General features: G+C 43.3%; 1 long non-coding RNA gene across 1 annotated transcript; it reads left to right on the top strand.

Annotated features, from left to right (window-relative positions):
• The first annotated feature begins 539 nt into the window (after positions 1-539).
• Positions 540-18,962, top strand: LOC140407555 (uncharacterized). Its single transcript, XR_011939686.1, has 3 exons — positions 540-1,156; positions 18,717-18,754; positions 18,837-18,962. It is a non-coding gene; the product is annotated as an uncharacterized lncRNA (long non-coding RNA).
• Positions 18,963-20,378: the final 1,416 nt, after the last annotated feature.

The raw sequence follows: 20,378 nt of genomic DNA, 5'->3' as shown, positions 1-20,378 counted from the left end.
CCCCTCCCCCCCCACCACCACCTTACCTCCCCTCCCCCCCCCACCCCACCACCACCACCCCCTTACCTCCCCTCCCCCCCCCCACCACCACCACCTTACCTCCCCTCCCCCCCCCCACCTTACCTCCCCTCCCCCCCCCACCACCACCACCACCTTACCTCCCCTCCCCCCCCCCACCTTACCTCCCCTCCCCCCCCCCACCTTACCTCCCCTCCCCCCCCACCACCACCACCTTACCTCCCCTCCCCCCCCACCACCACCACCTTACCTCCCCTCCCCCCCACCACCACCACCTTACCTCCCCTCCCCCCCCACCACCACCACCTTACCTCCCCTCCCCCCCACCACCACCACCACCTTACCTCCCCTCCCCCCCACCACCACCACATTACCTCCCCTCCCCCCCACCACCACCACCTTACCTCCCCTCCCCCCCCCCCACCACCACCACATTACCTCCCCTCCCCCCCACCACCACATTACCTCCCCTCCCCCCCACCACCACCACCTTACCTCCCCTCCCCCCCCCCCAAAGTTGGGATGGCGGCCGGCTCTCACTCACCTCCGGAGATGACCGACTCTGTTGAACATGTCGGGGCCGGAACGCGCGCTTCACAGTCGCTGAAGGACAAATCTGATCCCATCTCCCTCCCCCCCGGGAGTAGAGCGGCTGACAGGCACCACTCACCGCGCCTGACTTTTCAACTCAGACCCAACCATTTCATTCGCCTTTTTAGTGAGGTATTTATTAAATACACAGTCAACACATTTTCTTTCGGCTTAAAAAAATGCGGGATATTATTGATGAACGTAATGTTGCTTTTAAAACAAACACGACTCTTCAGTGAATCTGGCGGTTGCCCTGTTGGGATGGGTCTTTGCAGGGCCGGCCTTCTCTGTGCGTCGCCGGCAGACGGTGCAGGGATTATTTTGGTGAGGCGGTTGTGTCTGTGCTCCTCCGCCGCACTCCCGCTGTCCCATTTTAAAGTGCGTGTTTCCAACCCGCGCTGCGCCCACCCGTTCCTTGACACACATGGCGGCTGCAACAGCGACTTTCACCTGAAATCTGCCCATAATCAATCAGCGGTTTACAGTTTGTGTTGAGTGGGTGGTTCCCCCGGCTGGTGGGGGGACTCGGTGGTTGGAGGTGGTCGGGGTGAGTTGGGACGTGCGTGCTGCGGAGTCGGCGCTGTTCGGCCGGAGACAGGCGGCGCCATTTTGTGCGGGATTTTCTATCCTCACAACGACGGGTTGAGTCAGGAAAGGGGGTTCACTTCTGAGGAGCTGTAGTGATTCAGGCCCCTCCTCACACCGGGGCCTTGCTGCCAGGCTCACGGTTTGTCTTTCTCAACATAACATTTTGCCTCGTCTCCGGGTCCAAAAGTGGAGGCTGCGCGCGTTTTCCTCTACTATATGTGTGCGTTTGTTTTAAATAGCACTGAGCGTGGATTTTGCTTTGTGCCGTTCCTTTAAGATAGGCCTTAAGTAGATTTAAATAGATCAAGCGACCAGGATGGGTTTGTTTGGTGGGCGGCAGGCTTTTATAGGGCCTAGTTGTTTCTACTTTAATGGAAATGAAATCCTCTCGGATTAAATCGCAGTTATGGGCAAGAATGGAGGGGTTGGATGGTGTCGCCACTGACACGAAGCCCTTTCCACAATATAACGTGTAGACGGCCCTGTATTCTGCCCTGATTTATTAGATTTATCCAAACTGGCAATGTTTAGCCGACCCGAGCGGCGATTTTGAGTAAACATGTGTTTTCTCGAAATTTGGACCTTTTAGTGGGAGTCACAACTGATTAATCCGTTGAGCTGCAAAGTTATTTCGATTAGAGTTTTCTTAATGCGGATAACAGAAAAGTCTTTCTTCCACTCTGGTCACCTTTTTCGCAGTGTATGTATAGAATTGCTTAGATACATGTTGCGTTATTATTTGGAAAGTAAATTTTACATCAAAAGTTTAAATATTGAAGAAGGATGAAAAGCTTTTACCACTTAAGTATCTATTGCACTGCGATGTACATTTTGTTTATTGGATTCATTTTTGCATGAATCATGTAGCTGGTATAATCCAAATATGAGAAGGCAAATTTAAAAAGGTGGGTACTAAATGAAATGGGTGTACGATAACCAATGTCAGTTAAGACAAATATTTTTTTCAAATGTAGAGAGGTCACAAGATTCAGGAGTGTAAAGCCAGTCTAGGCTGAAATTGAGCTTTCTGGCAAAATAATGGCACGGTTAAGGTTAACATATTAAAAAGAGCCATTTGTGGTGAAGATATACACCTGAAATTGAATCACCACAAATTGTTGCATGATTTCTGCTGTTCTCTGGTGAACCTCACAAAAAGAAGGCATCTGTTGATCTCTGCAGGAGTTTCAAGGAATTGCTGGATTTGTAAATGTAAAGCTCTACAGGAAATTGGGCTTGTATTTCACATCATGAGAGCCATTCTTATGATGGTATATATGAATTTGCAGTGTCATTAAAACCTGACAGGCTTACAAAAGGTACAGTTGAAACTAAAGTATGCTATCCCTCGAGGTGTACAGATATTCTTTTGTGTCTATCTTTCAATCAAATCTCCCAATACAGTATTCCTCACTCTGTATTCAACTTGACTCTAATTCACCCTGCATCCTTCTCCTTCATTCATATTGGTTTTTTCCTCCAACCTTGAATTTCATTGGTTAATGTGGTAGACTGTTGGTCTCATTGTTCACCCAACTTGTTTCCAGTAATATGTAGTGCAATATTGGAGTGAGGATCAGGGGAACACACATTTTATGGAGATGCGCAACTTTAAACTATTTTGAGCCCAAGTAGCCCAGGGACTGTGTTTTTGGAGTTTGTGGTTCTGGTCATTGGTCTGTGAAGAAGCCAAAACATGGTAGAAAGCCATATAATGCAATTGCTTGGGGGGGGGTCTTTATTATTTCCCCCAAAACCCTATTGTACTAAATTCAAATGGAGATACTTGGATCTGTATATTTTACAGTACAGCCTGGAGCCAAAGTTGCACCTTGTAATCAGTAGGAATTCCTCTTGGTAATAAGCAGCAATAGTCCAATATATTTAACCATTCATATAAGATGGAAAATTGCATATACGTTTTTACACAAGCATCATTGTAGTGTAGTAGATGCTTGCTGTCCTCTTCGCATTTTGGTATTGTTTTTCAAAATATATACTCTTTATATCAGGCATGTTGATGCCAACCCTGATTTGTCCATTATACCTGTTGGAGCATCCAACATGTAGCTTGAGAAATTTAAAAGTAAGTGCATGCAAAAGAATCGGTGCCAGTGTCCTTAAGTACCTGCCAGCTGAGATCCTGAACTAGTGGGTAACAAGTACAATTACATTTGTGCATCATCCCTTGCATGATGAATTTAACTAACAAACAAGAAGTGCTCCCAGAAGTTCTGAAGGCCCCAGGAGAACTGGAGGCAACAATTGTGCTGTTATTGTTTGTACCTCTTCAAATATGTTCCAGTTTTCCAGTCCATTTTCTGTCCATAAGTAATGTAGTTCTGAAAAGGCCAGAATGGACTTAATGATAATTGCATTTTTTGTGTTTGTGTTGGGGGTGGGGAAGAGAGAGGGGATGTGGAATAATTCAGAATTATTCTACTTTTAAGTGCCCAAAACTATAGGTAAATTTTAAGCAGTAACTTTGTAATTGCTTATGGCGAATGTTTAGAGCTATATGTCCAGGATAAGAGCAAGTGGTGTAAATGGTGGGTACTAAATCAAAAATAGCAAGGCAGGGGGGCTCGTGATGTGAGCAGCTGCGTTTTTGCAAGCTCTAGCTCTATTTTTCTTTTACTCCTTTATTTTATCCTAATGCACATTTCATAATTATCTTTTTTGGGCTCGTCGGAGTTTGGTGACGAGGAGCCGAGTTGAATAAGAGAATCCTCGTTTGATTGAGGCGGTCGGAAGTGGCTGGGGTGGGGTCCAGCTTGCAGTGGTGGTTTTGCTGATGAGCGGGCCCACACCTCGGCGGTGCTGTTTGCATCGGGATGATGGCTGCCATTGCAAATGATGATCTCTGCCCCATGGTGCAGGTCTTTGGTGCTCACTTTGATGAATTAAGGAATATCCATGGGAGAATGGTGGACACGCAGAAGAGAATCCTGGTATTTGATTGAGCAATTTCCCAGGTGTGGGCCTGCCTTCGGTTCGTATACATCCTGTTGCATGGTGTGTCGTCTATCCTGACCGACTTGGGAAATGGGGGCCGTCAAGGACTGTTCATGAGCCTCTTGTGAGTTCCAGATTTGAGTTTTAAAATTTGATTTGGAGACTTGGCCAATCAGGTTCGATGGAACACATTGTATCCAGTCTTCGAGGCCTGGGGTCGGCTCGAGCCCCCAACCACTGGTCTTATATTATCTTGTTCTCGATGCTCGTTGTGAGGGGTTGGAGGTGACTGGTCGTGTCGAATTATCTCACTCTCCCCCCCCCCCCCCCCCCCCCCGTTCCTAGATGACTGGGCGTCGGGGTGATGACATGGCAGAGGTGAAGGTGCTTCGTTTGATGGAACTTTTGAGATATCCTGATGGTAGTTTGACAATCATGTTATAGTTTCGGCCTTTTCAAGCGACGTAGATGGTGTTATTATCCTGCAGTTCATCAACAATCCTGGACTTTGCTCCCTTGTGATTATGCTGTTGATTTCTTGTGGTCTTTTCTCCTAGCAAGGGTGGGTGAGGTGTGGGCAAGGGTCATCTGTTATCTTGTGTGATATGTGGTTTATGTACAGTCTTGTTCCTGATTTTTTTAATGTGCTGTAATCCTTGCAGTTATGTGAATTCTAGTACAGTAGCACAGTGGTTAGCACTTTTGTTTCACAGCAACAAGATTCCAAGTTCAAATCCTGACTTGTCTCACTGTGTGGAGTTTGCATGTTCTCCCCGTGTATGCGTGGGTTTCCTCTGGGTTCCTCCCACAAGTCCCGAAAAACGTGCTTGTTAGGTGAATTGAACATTCTGAATTCTCCTTTGGTGTACCCCAACAGGTGCCGGAGTGTGGCGACTAGGGAATTTTCACAGTAACTTTGTTGCAGTGTTAATGTAAACCTACTTGTGACACCAATAAAGATTATTATTATAATCTTTATTATAATAATCGCTTATTGTCACAAGTAGGCTTCAATGAAGTTACTGTGATAGCCCCTAATCGCCACATTCGGGCGCCTGTTCGGGGGCTGGTACGGGAATTGAACCTGTGCTGCTGGCCTTGTTCTGCAATACAAGCCAGCTGTTTAATAATAAAGTGGGCTTGGGTAGGGTGCTCTTTCCAAGGGCTGGTGCAGACTCGAAGGCCTGAATGGCCTTCTGCACTGTAAATTCTATGTGTAAGGGGGTGCGTTTTAGACACCCGTTATATCATTTATAATGAAGGTGAACGGAGCTATGGCGGGTGGATGGTTGGTGTGGAGGTGGGTGGTAGGGTTAGTTAAGCCCGCACTAGGACTGAGAATGGCCTCCAATTATCAGGTTTTGTTTTACTGCTTTGAATTTTGAGAATCCAGTGTTTATCTCTTTCAAAGCCCGGGCAGATCGTCCTATAGAGGACTGCGTCCTTCTATTTCTTCCTTGGGGTTGGTGTTTTATTTAGAGCTATTCGAGTTGGGGGAGTATGAGTGCACGCTGAGGTGGGGTTGGGTAATCTGTTTGAATTGGGTTGGTTAATCTGTTTTAATTGTCTTAGTAATTAGAGCCTCTACATTGTTGGAGCCCTTACTTGGTTTGGGGTTAGGCTTGATTGGGGGAGTTAGGCGCCCTCCTTCAAGTGGTCTTGTATAGTGGTTTCATGAGTGTCGTTCTCGTCGTGGTTGGGGCTTCCACGGGGAGGCCGTTTCTTTATCTGTTGAAACAGTGATGTTTTGTCCCCTAGTATGCTCTTTACAATGGCATGCAGTGTGGCTAAGCTTCCTGGGGTAGCTTGGGCGTTCCTTAAGGGATTCTTCTTCTCTTCACCTGGGCAAGCAGCCTACTGTGGGTTACGGGAGATTGTCCTTATAGTTTGTTGGGGTGGGGAGAGGAGATAAATTGGTCCCCCTCCCAAGACACTGAAGGTACTGACCATGATCCAAATCTTTAGCTGTTGGTCCTCACTGTCTAAATATGTGAAATTATGATCATTCTGTTCTGTGCCTGAGGTTGGGGTTATGTTGTGTGGTATATGTATGACATCTTTTTAGAACCGGGTTCTCATTGTTTCTTTTGTTATGGTCGGAATAAAGAAAGTTCCTGCAGGGGTTCCTGTTATCTGAAGGGAGGAGATTGGGGTGTGTCATTCATGCCTCTGGTGCTGCTGGAGCTGAGGGAGATATGTGGTTGTGCGGGCCTGAACATGGCATGAAAAACTTATCCTGAACTTCCATGGTCATTGCGAGCAATCGCCACGTGGGCAGATGTGTGACATTTTACCATATCGAGCTGGTATATTGCTGTTCTCCTGTTTCCCACTGTACCAATGTATGTTGAGACTCTTTTTCTTGTTGAGCTGTATCGTTCCTGTGGTTTTGATGCATTATTTGTTAAAATGTAAAACTTCAATAAAAAAGTTTTCCCAAAATCTACACTGGAGCTGCAAATGTTGGTGCCTCTCAGTTGGCATCTGAACCTAAGTGACTATTTAACAGCAGAACATTTTTTTTAAAGGGAACTGTAGAAAAAAGCAATAGAATATTTACTTGTTATAATGTTACTGTCCTTATAAACAGTGGCTTGTCATGATTGAGATTTTTTCTACATAGGAGAAATGCAATAAATTCTAAATTAGATACACTGTGCATAAAGTTACTGAGCTGCACATATCAAAGTGAGAATGTGAGTGTAAATAACAGTCCTGGCTCAAAACTGGGTACTAAATAGTCCTGGAAATGTGGCGCTCAGGAAAGAAGAGGAAGGAAAGGAGACAGAATTATTGATTTACGGAAATTTTTAAAGTGCTGGGAGTCAAGGACAGAAAATACTTGATTGGAGCTAAGAAGCAACAGAACACCAATAATACTGGGTGTACTCCACATGCCACCATCTAGTGGGAAAGATGAGAGGAGCACATTTTCAAGGAAATTACAGAATGGTGAAAAAACTTTAGGGTATCGGGGCTTTAATTATTCCAACAGGCTGGGATAGGAATGTAGATGAAGAGTGACAAAATAGGACATGGTGCTCTCAGGGGGTGGGGGGGGGGAGATCTCGGAAACTTAACAGGTGATGCAGGAGGAGGCCTTGGTGGTGGAGGTGAAAGGTAAGTGGGAGGGGGAGTTGGGAGAGGAGATTGAGGTAGGCAGATGCCCTAGGGAGGGTGAACTCTTCCTCATTGTGCGCGAGGCTCAGCCTCATACAGTTTAAGGTGCTGCACACGGCACACATGACCGGGACAAGGATGAGCCGGTTTTTTGAGGGTGAGGACAAGTGTGTTAGGTACTCAGGGAGCCCAGCAAATCACACCCATATGTTCTGGGCATGCCCAGCGCTGGAGGAATTTTGGAAGGGCGTAGCGTCGAGGGTGGTAGGATCCAGGGTCAAACCGGGCTGGGGGCTCGCAATATTTGGGGTGGCAGAGGAGCCGGGAGTGCAGGAGGCGAAAGAGGCCGGAATTCTGGCCTTTGCGTCCCTGGTAGCCCGGTGAAGGATTCTTCAGTGGAAGGATGCGAGGCCCCCAAGCGTGGAATCCTGGATCAGCGATATGGCAGGGTTCATTAAATTGGAGAGGGTGAAATTCGCCTTGAGAGGGTCGGTACAAGGGTTCTTTAGGTGGTGGCAACCGTTCTTAGACTTCTTGGCAGAACGGTAGACATTGGTCAATGGCAGCAGCAACTCGGTGGGAGGGGTTACTTTATTTCTGTTTCTGTTAATTACACTGGAGGGTCCAGGGGGTGTATATAAGAGTTGTGTTAAGTCGGGGTTTTAATGTTAATTTATTATTTATGTACAGGGGGGTAGGGAGCGTTGCTTTTCTAGACTGTGTTTTGTACTTAACCCTGTTGGGTTCCTTTTTCATTTTGTTATTGATATTTTATGAAAACCTTAATAAAAATTATTTTTAAAACAAAAAAGAGTGACGAAATAGATCAGCAAAGGGGTGGGAAGTGAGAGACTCCAGCAAGTTTAGCAGACTGTATAGAGCAAGACTTTGTTAAAGAATGGGTTATCAGAGAATATAGTGAGGCTGCAATAAAGGGAGATTTCAGTGATGGGCGGCTAAAGCAGGATACGTCAGCGAGCAAAACATCCGTGAGGTGAGCAGGATAAAATGAGCAAGAAGTTAGCGAGGAGTTTTGGAGACAAAATTGATCTCCAACAAAGACAGTGTGGGTGTAGATAAAAGTGATCTTCAATAAGCGGAGCATGAGTGTAAAGATCAGAGCAGCAGAGATGATCTGCAGTTATCTTGACTGACATTGTTTCTGGTGTCTGTCCCCTTAAAATCAACATGGGGCAATGCAGAGCACGTTTATGGATGAAGCTATGATAAAGATTCACAAGACTCCGAACACCAAAGTATTTCACAATTGAACTAACATACACGACATGATACAAGTATGGGAATTCCACTCAGCCCTTGAAACTGTTCCAGTATTTAATTACATCATGATGGATTTATCTATGAACTCCTGCCTGACATTTTTATCCCTTAATACGCTTCTTCCGGTACAATGTCCCAAGAGGGTAATTGGCAGCCATGGACTTCCATTGGATTGGTACTCAAAGTGTGGGCAGCACGGTAGCCTTGTGGATAGCACAATTGCTTCACAGCTCCAAGGTCCCAGGTTCGATTCTGGCTTGGGTCACTGTCTGTGCGGAGTCTGCACATCCTCCCCGTGTGTGCGTGGGTTTCCTCCGGGTGCTCCGGTTTCCTCCCACGGTCCAAAGATGTGCGGGTTAGGTGGATTGGCCATGATAAATTGCCCTTAGTGTCCAAAATTGCCCTTAGTGTTGGATGGGGTTACTGGGTTATGGGGATAGGGTGGCGGTGTTGACCTTGGGTAGGGTGCTCTTTCCAAGAGCCGGTGCAGACTCGATGGGCTGAATGGCCTCCTTCTGCACTGTAAATTCTATGATAATCTATGAAAGTACTGCAGAGGTTTTCCATTACGTTCGGCAGTATGTCCGACCAGGAAATTCTTCACTTACTGTCTGCCATCAGGTATTGGGCAGTACGGTAGCACAAGTGGATAGCACTGTGGCTTCACAGCGCCAGGGTCCCAGGTTCGATTCCCTGCTGGGTCACTGTGCGGAGTCTGCACGTTCTCCCCGTGTCTGCATGGGTTTCCTCCGGGTACTCCGGTTTCCTCCCACAGTCCAAAGACGTGCAGGTTAGGCGGATTGGCCATGATAAATTGCCCTTAGTGACCAAAAAGGTTAGGAGGGGTTATTGGGTTAGGGGGATAGGGTGGAAGTGAGGGTTTAAGTGGGTCAGTGCAGACTCGATGGGCCTAATGGCCTCCTGCACTGTATGTTCTATGTAGGTGTAATGGAAGGATTTAGCATTTGACGAGGTTACAGCCGCACCTTCCATGTCCATCAAGTCCTGAAGTACTTGACCTTGGTACTCTTATCTAACTAAAATCTATTATTTGCAGTCTTGAGAGACTCCAAGCCTTTTGGTGGAGGAGATTTCCAGATTACACCACTCATTTTGTGTGGGGGGGAAAAAAATGTTTCCCAATTTCACTCGAGCTTTAAGTGGATGCGCCATGGAATTGTTGGCTCATTGAAGTGTGCTATTTTACTGCAACGGTTGAGAACCACTAGAAATTGTAGAGACGCTGGCCACCATCTTCCAACCTTCCTTGGATACATGGGTGGTGCCAGAGGATTGGAGAATTGAAAATTGTCTCTCATTTTGTTTAAATAAGAAAAGTCTAGTATAAATACAGACCAGTCTGTTTAACCCTGTTGGTGGGAAAGCTTTTAGAAACAACCCAGGATAAATTCAACAGTCACATAAACAAACATGATTAAGAAAAGCCAACAAAGTTATAAGTAAATCGTGTTTAATTTCATGGGGAAATAGAGGATTGATGACCATGTAATTGGTGTGTATACAAGCACTTGAGAGCCACGTGTCAGAAAAGATAAAGACCAGAGGCTACCAAGTTAGTTGAGTGACAGAAAACAGCATATTGGTGAACCTTTGTGTTTCAAATTGGAAGAACTGGAGCTCACCAGGGGTCAGTGTTGAGACCTATGTGCCCTTGATATATATTAAGGATCTAGACTTTGCACAACGCACAGTTTATACATTTGTAGATGACGCAAAACTTGGAATTCTTGTGAAGTGTGAGGAGGACGGGAAAGACTTCAAGAAGGCAAGCTCATGCAGTGAGTGAGCTGACACATGACAAATGAAATTTAACATGGCGAAGAATGAAGTGATAGATTTTGGTAGGAAGAATGAGAGGTAATATAAATTAATGGTTACAATTTCAAACTTTTGCATGGGCAGAATGACCTGCTGGTATACTTGCACAGATGATTGAGGAAGTTTTATAAATAGAGCACCAAAACAAAGAGGTTCTGATGAACCTTTATTTTTTTTTAAACGGTGGTCTTCAACTGAAGTTTGTGTCCAATCGTTGGCACCACACTTCAGGGAGGACTTAAGAAAGCATTGGAAAGGGTGCAGAAAAAATGTACAAGAATACATCCAGGGATGAGGGACTTCAGTTTCCTTTGTTGGAAAAGCTGGGCTTTTTACAGAACTGACGGTTGAGAGAAGATTTGATAGAGCTGAGATGTCTGGACAGAAAGGCAGGGGGAAACTGTTCCCATTGATGGAAAGTTCAGTGTCAATGTCTAAATAACCTAAGGAATCATGAGAAATGAAGTAGGCTCACAAATGCACTTGGATTGTGGTGGAAATGCACTTGGATTGTGGTGGATGCAGATTCAATTGTGGCTTTCAAAAGCATATTAGAAAATTAACTGCAGAGAAAAAATAGAACTAGGCTACAAGAAAAAGATGGGGAGTGTGACTAGCTGAATTGCCCTTGCAGAGAGTTGGCACGGACACAAGGCCACTCTATGGTTCCAAAGTCAATGCAAATAAACTTCTGACAATGATTATATTATAACTGATTTGGCTGAGTGTTGGGAGAGCAAGTGTTGGATTTTTTTATCTAAGTAGATCTTGGGAATGTGATAGAAATCGACTATTTCCTGATCGATCTGATAGTTAAAAGAAGGTATTTAGTGTAAATATTAAGCCCCAGTTTTAATGCCCATTTAAATTGAGGATTTCAGCACTCATAACCTCAGGTCATGATAAAACACATAGCTTCAACAGAGACACAAAAAGCCTGACACATGCATAAACTAATTGGAGATTAAAACAACATTTTTACTAAACGCAAGGGCCCAACAGTCAGAATGATTCACACTAACCCCACTGCACCTCCATTAGATGAAATAGAAATGCAGTATTATTGTTGAAATGTTACTGATCAATCTATTATTTGACTTATTAACATATTGCTGATGGATTAATACTGAATCAGTAGAATCAAATTTGATTAATTGATTAATCCATTAGCAATATGTTATTTACTATTCACCTTTCAGCCACATGTTATTTTGAGTTTAAACGACTGGCACCGATTGAATAACTCCGTCTGAAAAAAGGTCCTTTCTAAGGGGTCGGAGTACTACTTGATGCGGCTTCAAGACTTGTAATGGGTAAAAAGATGTTTCTTATCCCAGTCTAGCTGTGTTTCTTTGGGTCTTCCGTCCTTCTGGGCTTCCATTAACGGTTCGGTCTTCCGATGTCCTCCGATTCTCCCCGATCGGCTCCGACTCGTTCCGATCTCGTCTGATTTCCGACTCAACGCTCCTCCCCTTTTGTCGAACTACACCTAATTGATAAGATGTACCATGCGGAATTAGCGAGGTCTTGCAACACTAAAACTCAGTAGAAATTTGAGATAAACTTCTCGGATGCAAACATTAATCTTTATTGCCCCAATTTGATTACAATTAGGAGAAACTTAAATCTATTCTCAATAAAGTCTGGCTAGCAAAAGGACTTAAAGAGAAATAACTTGTACACAATTTAACTTTCAAAATAATACAGAAGTGGTTTCTTGCTTACGGCAAAACAGCTTGCATTTACTTCAAGAGTTCGAGTGGAAAAGTGAAAATGTGAAAAATCGAGATTGCGAATAGTTAGGTCATAGTTAGGATGATCCCAGAATAAAGGTGGCCGTACGGACCATCATGTTTATAGGAAATCGTATCTGTCTTGAGCCATCTATCTACACCTCTATGTCATCCTAATTGGTTTGGGTTAGAATCAAATGTATTTGATTCGACGGTTAGCTGTCAATCCTTAATGTGCAACATAAATTCTGAATGTTTCATATTTGAATATTTGTGTATGTTATGTGCTATTATCAAAACTAGTTTCTACTGGTTTCCTGCTGACTTCGCTTTATCCACATTATGAACAATGATACCTTCATGTTGCTATGGTGCCTGTGTCGTCCTTGATCAGATTACTGGTACAGCTCATTTCTTAATGTCAAACTGTCTTTGAAAATATGTTTGTTCAAACAATAGCTTTTTCATCTTTGCTGAGTAAAAATGTTGTTTTAATCTCCAATTAGTTTATGCATGTGTCAGGCTTTTTGTGTCTCTGTTGAAGCTATGTGTTTTATTATGACCTGAGGTTATGAATGCTGAAATCCTCAATTTAAAATGGGTATTAAAACTGGGGCTTCATATTTACACTAAATAGCCTTCTTTTACCTATCAGATCTATCCGGATATAGTCGATTCCTATCAGAATGTTACCCAAGAGTATGTAATGGTGGAAGTTTTTTTGGTAGGAAACATTTATTTCTGTTAAGCTACAGATTGTTTCAAAATTTGTTGTTGCTTTTGTAGTATGTCACAAATCTGTCAAGATACTGGCAGTGCACTGGGATTTTTAAAAGGCACTGTAAGGTAATGACAAAGTTGGGGCATGTGGAATTGGGACAAAAAAAACAACTGGATGACAAGCTGCCTAAAACAGTACAGGTAGAAGCTCAGATTGACAAAGGTGGGAAGTGCTGTTGCACAAGGATTGATGCTGAGACCACTATTGTTCACTATTCTTGTAAACAATTTGTACTTGGAAAGCAGGAATACATTTTTAATATTTGCTGATGGCAGCAACTTGGGAGGTATAGCCAATAGTGAGACAGACTGACAAATTGCAAGAAAACAAACTGGCAGAATGGGTGTGAAATGGACTAATTAATTTCAGTATATGTAAGTATGATTAATGCATTTTGGTAGGAAGAATTCCTTTTGAAAAAAAGATTTTACATTGGGTAGAGGAGGAAAGGGATTTATTATATTGTACAAAGGATATGGAGTCTAGGGAAGGTGGAAAAAAGATTTACAGAACTAAGGATGTTATAACCTGGGAAGACAGTACAGGCTGGACCTCTTTTCACAGAAAAAGGAAGACTGTTGTACAATTGTACAAGATTACAAGAGGGTTAATAGACTTAAAAGAAAATGTATCCACTTGCTAGGGAGTGCAAAACTGGATCATAAATGTAAGATGTCAGTACTTCAGAAGATTAGAATTAACTTATTTACTCAAGTGATGGTTAGAATCTAGAACTTGGTACTACATGACATAGTTGAGGCCAATAGCATAGATGCATTTAAGGGAAAGCTAGAGAAACACGTGAGGTTTGTGATAGGATAAATGAGAAGAGATACGATGGATTACTGAAGAATGCGATTGCAACAACCAACAAAGATACATTTTTTACTAATTCTTCAATCTAGTCTTTTGCACTTTTTGGTGGAAACCATGAAGTGCTCATTTACTTTATTGCAAAGTGTTGGGGTTTTTGGAAGCTCTTTCTCCTGCAAAAGTCATGATTTATTTAAATTCCACATTTGAAAGCAACACTTTAATGTTGGCTTATATCTCCAAACTTATATTGGTTAAATTTATACAAGAAAGAAATGTACAAAACACTTGCATTTGTTTTCTTTAGCTGAAAACATGACCAATTTAAGGAAGTAAATTGTAGTTTATGCTTAAGTGCCAACTTTAATTTGCTCAATAATCAAACCTGTTACTTATGTTAACTTGTATATCTGTAAGGTTGTGAGCTGTAGGAAGTTTCATGATGTGAGCTAATTTTGTTGACCAATTTATGCAATAGAAAATATTGACATCCGCTTTTGTTCCATAGTTCCTGAGGCAGTTCATGTGTTCACTGTTATTAGTGTTTCAGTGAGATATGGTAGATAAAGGTGACATTTTCATGCAGCTATACTGAGGGAACTTTCTTGTTTTGTCCACTTAAAGTGTTATGAGCATATGCAGTTGTAGGTTTTGGTATTAAAACACTGGGATGCGATTCTGACACCATGATTGTTATAGTAGTGAGAGGAATTTAAAGTGATATATCAATAGTACAGGTGTCTATTTTCTGTGGTATTGGAATCATTATACCAACCACAACTGGAGTATTGTATGCAGTTCTGGTCACCACATTACAGTAAGGATGTAATTGCTCGAGAGAGAGTACAGAGAAAGTTTACAAGAATGTTGCCAGGGCTAGAAAAGTGTAGCTATGAGGAGAGATGAGATAGGTTGGGGTTATTTTCCTTGGAACAAAGAAGGCTGAGGGCGACTTAATTGGGGTGTATAAAATTGAGGGGAAGAGATAGTGAACAGGATAAAATTGTTTCTTTTGGTGGCGAATTCTAGAACCAGGGGACATGGATTCAAGATAAGTGGCAGAAGGTGTAGAGGAACTTTTTTTTGCACAGAGGGTAGTGGGATCTGGAATTCACTGCCTGAGTTAGTGGTGGAGGCAGAGACCCTAAACTCTTTTTAAAAGTACCTGGACTGAAGTGCTGTAAGACACGGCTATGGACTCGGTGCAGGAGGGTAGGGTTAGAAAAAGCACATGGGTGTCCTCAGGCTGGCATGGACAAAATGGGCCGAAAGGCCACCTATGCTGTAACTTTTCTGTGATTCCATTCTAACCCAGGTGATGGTCATATATAATATTGTAAAAGTGAACCCCAAAGTCTTCTGCAGACACATAAGCTTTCTATAGGTATGTCAGGAATAAGTGAATGACTAGGGAAAGAGTAGGACCAGTCAAGGACAGGGATGGGAAGTTGTGTGTGGAGTCTGAAGAGATAGGCGAGATACTAAATGAATATTTTTCGTCAGTATTCACTCAGGAAAAAGATAATGTTGTGGAGGAGAATGCTGAGACCCAGGCTAATAGAATAGATGGCATTGAGGTACGTAGGGAAGAGGTGTTGGCAATTCTGGACAGGCTGAAAATAGATAAGTCCCCGGGTCCTGATGGGATTTATCCTAGGATTCTCTGGGAGGCCAGGGACGAGATTGCTGGACCTTTGGCTTTGATTTTTATGTCATCATTGGCTACAGGAATAGTGCCAGAGGACTGGAGGATAGCAAATGTGGTCCCTTTGTTCAAAAAGGGGAGCGGAGACAACCCCGGCAACTATAGACCGGTGAGCCTCACGTCTGTAGTGGGTAAAGTCTTGGAGCGGATTATAAGAGACAAGATTTATAATCATCTAGATAGGAATAATATGATCAGGGATAGTCAGCATGGCTTTGTGAAGGATAGGTCATGCCTCACAAACCTTATCGAGTTCTTTGAGAAGGTGACTGAACAGGTAGACGAGGGTAGAGCAGTTGATGTGTATATGGATTTCAGCAAATCGTTTGATAAGGTTCCCCACGGTAGGCTATTGCAGAAATATGGAGGCTGGGGATTGAGGGTGATTTAGAGATGTGGATCAGAAATTGGCTAGCTGAAAGAAGACAGAGGGTGGTGGTTGATGGGAAATGTTCAGAATGGAGTTCAGTCACAAGTGGAGTACCACAAGGATCTGTTCTGGGGCAGTTGCTGTTTGTCATTTTTATCAATGACCTAGAGGAAGGCGCAGAAGGGTGGGTGAGTAAATTTGCAGACGATACTAAAGTCGGTGGTGTTGTCGATAGTGTGGAAGGATGTAGCAGGTTACAGAGGGATATAGATAAGCTGCAGAGCTGGGCTGAGAGGTGGCAAATGGAGTTTAATGTAGAGAAGTGTGAGGTGATTCACTTTGGAAGGAATAACAGGAATGCGGAATATTTGGCTAATGGTAAAGTTCCTGGAAGTGTGGATGAGCAGAGGGATCTAGGTGTCCATGTACATAGATCCCTGAAAGTTGCCACCCAGGTTGATAGGGTTGTGAAGAAGGCCGATGGAGTGTTGGCATTTATTGGTAGAGGGATTGAGTTCCGGAGTCAGGAGGTCATGTTGCAGCTGTACAGAACTCTGGTACGGCCGCATTTGGATTATTGCGTACAGTTCTGGTCACCGCATTATAGGAAGGACGTGGAAGCTTTGGAGCGGGTGCAGAGGAGATTTACCAGGATGTTGCCTGGTATGGAGGGAAAATCTTATGAGGAAAGGCTGATGGACTTGAGGTTGTTTTCGTTGGAGAGAAGAAGGTTAAGAGGAGGCATACAAAATGATCAGGGGGTTGGATAGGGTGGACAGTGAGAGCCTTCTCCCGCGGATGGAAATGGCTGGCACGAGGGGACATAGCTTTAAACTGAGGGGTAATAGATATAGGACAGAGGTCAGAGGTAGGTTCTTTACGCAAAGAGTAGTGAGGCCGTGGAATGCCCTACCTGCTACAGTAGTGAACTCGCCAACATTGAGGGCATTTAAAAGTTTATTGGATAAACAAATGGATGATAATGGCATAATGGTTAGATGGCTTTTGTTTCGGTGCAACATCGTGGGCTGAAGGGCCTGTACTGTGCTGTATCGTTCTATAGGTAGTAAAAAGAGGAGTAAGGTTGATGAGGGAACCTAAAGAAGATTAACACATGGTGAAAGATGGCATATCTTTTTAAAAAATATATATTTATTAAAGTTTTTTAACACAATTTTTCTCCCTTACAAACAATAACACCCCCCCCCCCCCCCCGTAACAAAAAAAACCTGAGAAATCACGCAGAGCAAGATATATACATGGCAAAATGATATATTTACACAGCTTTGTACACTGGCCCTCACCCGTACGTGCCAGTTTCCCCAACCCTTCATGTTATCTCTTGCTCATCCACCCTCCCAGGCAGTCCCCCCCCCCCCCTTCTTAGGACGTCTCCCCCCAGGTTTAAAGATGGCATATCTTGGCTACTAAATAAATACTTTACGTCCATCTTTACCCAGACCATGGTAAAAGATGAGGTCATACTAACACTAGATGGATTTAAAATTGGAAAGGGCGAATTCGGCACATGTTAATCTTCATGTGGTATTTGTACTTAGCTGATAAGTCACTGAGACCAGATGAGATGCATCTCAAAGACAATGAGGGAAGTGAGAGTGGAAATTGCAGAGGATCTGGCCCCCTTAGACTCGGGTGGTGCCAGAAGACTAGAGAATTGCAAACGTTACATTCTTATTCAAAAAAAGGTGTAAAGATATGTCCAGTTTAACTTCAGTAGTGGGGAAACCTCTCAAACAATGATTTGGGACAAAATTAAGTCACATGGGCAGGTATGGGTTAAATAAGAGAACCCAGCCTGGATTTCTTAAGGGTAAATAAGTAAAAGAGGGGGTTGATGAGGGAAATGCTGTTAATGTGGTGTACATAGACTTCCAAAAGGCATTTGATACAGTGCTGCTCCATGGACCGATGTGCAAAGTTATAAAACCATTGAACAGTAGCAACATTGATACTGCATTGGCTGAACTACGGGAAACGAGTAGTGGTTAATAGATGTTTTTCTGCTAGAGTTGAGTTCCTCAGGGACCCTTTTTCTGATTCGTATTAATGACCTAGACCTTGGTGTGCAGGGCACAATTTTAAAGTTTGTGATTGATGCAACATTTGGAAACATTCTAAACTGTAAAGAAGATAATGTAGAATTTCAATGGGATGTAGACATGGTGGAGATGGTGGCCAGGGTAGTAGATGAAGTTCAATGCAGAGAAGCTTTTGGTCATTCATTTTGATAGGAAGAGCATAAGTGAGATCCACAAGGAGGTGGAGGAGCAGAAAACCAGAGTACATAAATCATGGAAGATGGCAATCCAGTTTCCGAGAACAGTTAATAAAGCAAACTGTATAAGTTTAACCTCTGCTTAGAGTGTTGTGTCCATTTCAATGTGCCACACTTCAGTGAAGGATGTGAAGCATTAGAGAGGGTGCAGAAAAGATTCATAATGGTTCTAGGGCTGAGGGACTTCATATATGAAGGTAGATCAGAGCAGTTAGGACTGTTCTCTTCCTAGAAAAAGTTGAGAGAAGATTTAATTCAAAATAATTCAGCTTCTGGCCAGAGTAGGTGGGAGAAATTGTTTCTGTTCAATAATGAGAGGGCGCAGATTTAAAGAAATTGGTAATGGAAGCAAAAGTCACACAAGGGAAATTGTTTTCCCAGGTGGTTAGGGGTCTGGAATGCTCTGCCTGAGAATGTGTTGGAGGCAAGTTCAATTGAAGCATTAAAAAGGAATTAGACTTTCAACTGAAAAGGAAGAATGTACTGGTGTTGCAGGGAGAAGCGGAGGCGTGGTACTAGGTGAGGTGAGCTGTTGCAGACAAGTTGGGTCAAATGGCCTTCTTCTGCATTGTAGCAATTTATGACTAACTGTGTAGATTATAATCTATTTGTGAACTTTCTTTCAGATATCAGAATGACGAATGAAGAACCTCTCCCAAAGAAGGTAAGCACAAAAAATAACTAAGTTATAAGTTATTATCACTTCCGATTAGCAATAACTAATGACCTGTCTTGTTCCGCAATAGGTTCGCTTAAGTGAATCGGATTTTCAAAACCCTGTCCCGAGATGACTTGTGTTCCAGGTACTGTTTTGCTAAAATAAAATTTTTCACTGGGATGTAACTGGTTAATGTGTATAAAACATTTTTGTGACCTTTATTTACTTATAGCAAAGGATCGTTATTGTGAGGGATATCAAATCCAAAAGTAGGAATATTATGCTTCAGTTGTATGGGGCATTGGTGAGACCACATCTGAAGTATTGTGCAGTATTGGTCTTATTTAAGGAAAGATGTAAATGCGTCAGCAGCAGTGCAGAAAAGGTTTACTAGACTAATATCAGAAACGGTGGGTTGTCTTTGAGGGAGAGATTATGCTTGTACCCATTAGAGTTTAGAAGAGTAAGATGTGACTTGATTGAAACCTTTAAGATCTTGAGCAGTGTTGGTGGGGGTGTAAATGGGGGAGAGTTTACTCTTGTCGGAGAATCTACCTGTCATAGATGCATCTGTCCATGACCGCATTGGTAGCAGTGATCACCACACAGTCCATGTGCAGACATTGAGGATGCCCCTCATGATGTGTAGCACTACCACCAGCTAAATGGGATGATTTCAAACAGATCCAGCAACTCAAAACTGAACATCCATGAGACACCGTGGACCACCGCAGGAGCAGAATTGTATTTGCCACAATCATAACCTCATGGCCCAGCAAATCCTTCCAACTACCTTTATCATCAAGCCAGGGCATCAACACTAGTTCAATAAAGTGCAGGAAAGCATGTCAGAAGCATCAGCAGCATACCTAAAAATTAGATGTCAAGTTAGGCGATCCTACAACCAGTCTTATCAGATCCAATCCAAGATGGTAGTGGACAATTAACTAACAGGATGAGAAGGAGGCTTCACAAATGTCTCATCCTCATTGATGGGAATGCTCAGTACATCAGTGTAAAAGACGAGGCTGAAACATTAGCAACCATCTTCAATCAAGTGCCAAGACTTCCTGAGGTCCCCAGCATCACAGATGTCAGCCAATTCATTCACTCCCAAGTGATATCAATAACGCCTGAAAGCATTGGATATAGCAAAGGGCGTTGCACACTGGCAACATTCCAAGCAATTGTAATAAAAAGATTTGTGCACCAGAACTAGCCACATCCCTAAGTTGTTTCAGTACAGCTACAACACTGGCATATGGAGTCATTAAGTTTTCACAGCATAGAAAGAGACCTTTCAGCTGACCATCAAGCACCTAACTATTCCAATCCCATTTTCCAGCACTTGGTCTGTAGCCTGTATACAATGGCATTTCAAGTGCTGATATAAATACTTCTTAAAAGTTGAGAGTTCCCGCTTCTACCATCCTTTCAGGCAGTGAATTCCAGATTCCAACCACCCTCTGGGTGAAAATGTTTTTCCTTCCATCTCTTCCAAACCTCCTGCCCATTACCTTATGCCCCCTGGATATTGACCCCCCCCCCCACTGAAGGGAAAAGTACATAGAAACATGTAGGAGCTGGAGGAGGCCATTCGAGCCTGCTCTGCCATTCAAGGGCAACATGT

Source organism: Scyliorhinus torazame, unplaced genomic scaffold, assembly GCF_047496885.1.
Source record: "Scyliorhinus torazame isolate Kashiwa2021f unplaced genomic scaffold, sScyTor2.1 scaffold_1591, whole genome shotgun sequence".
Taxonomy (NCBI): Eukaryota; Metazoa; Chordata; class Chondrichthyes; order Carcharhiniformes; family Scyliorhinidae; genus Scyliorhinus; species Scyliorhinus torazame.
Note: the sequence above shows the minus strand (reverse complement) of the source record. Positions and strands in the feature narration are given on the sequence as shown.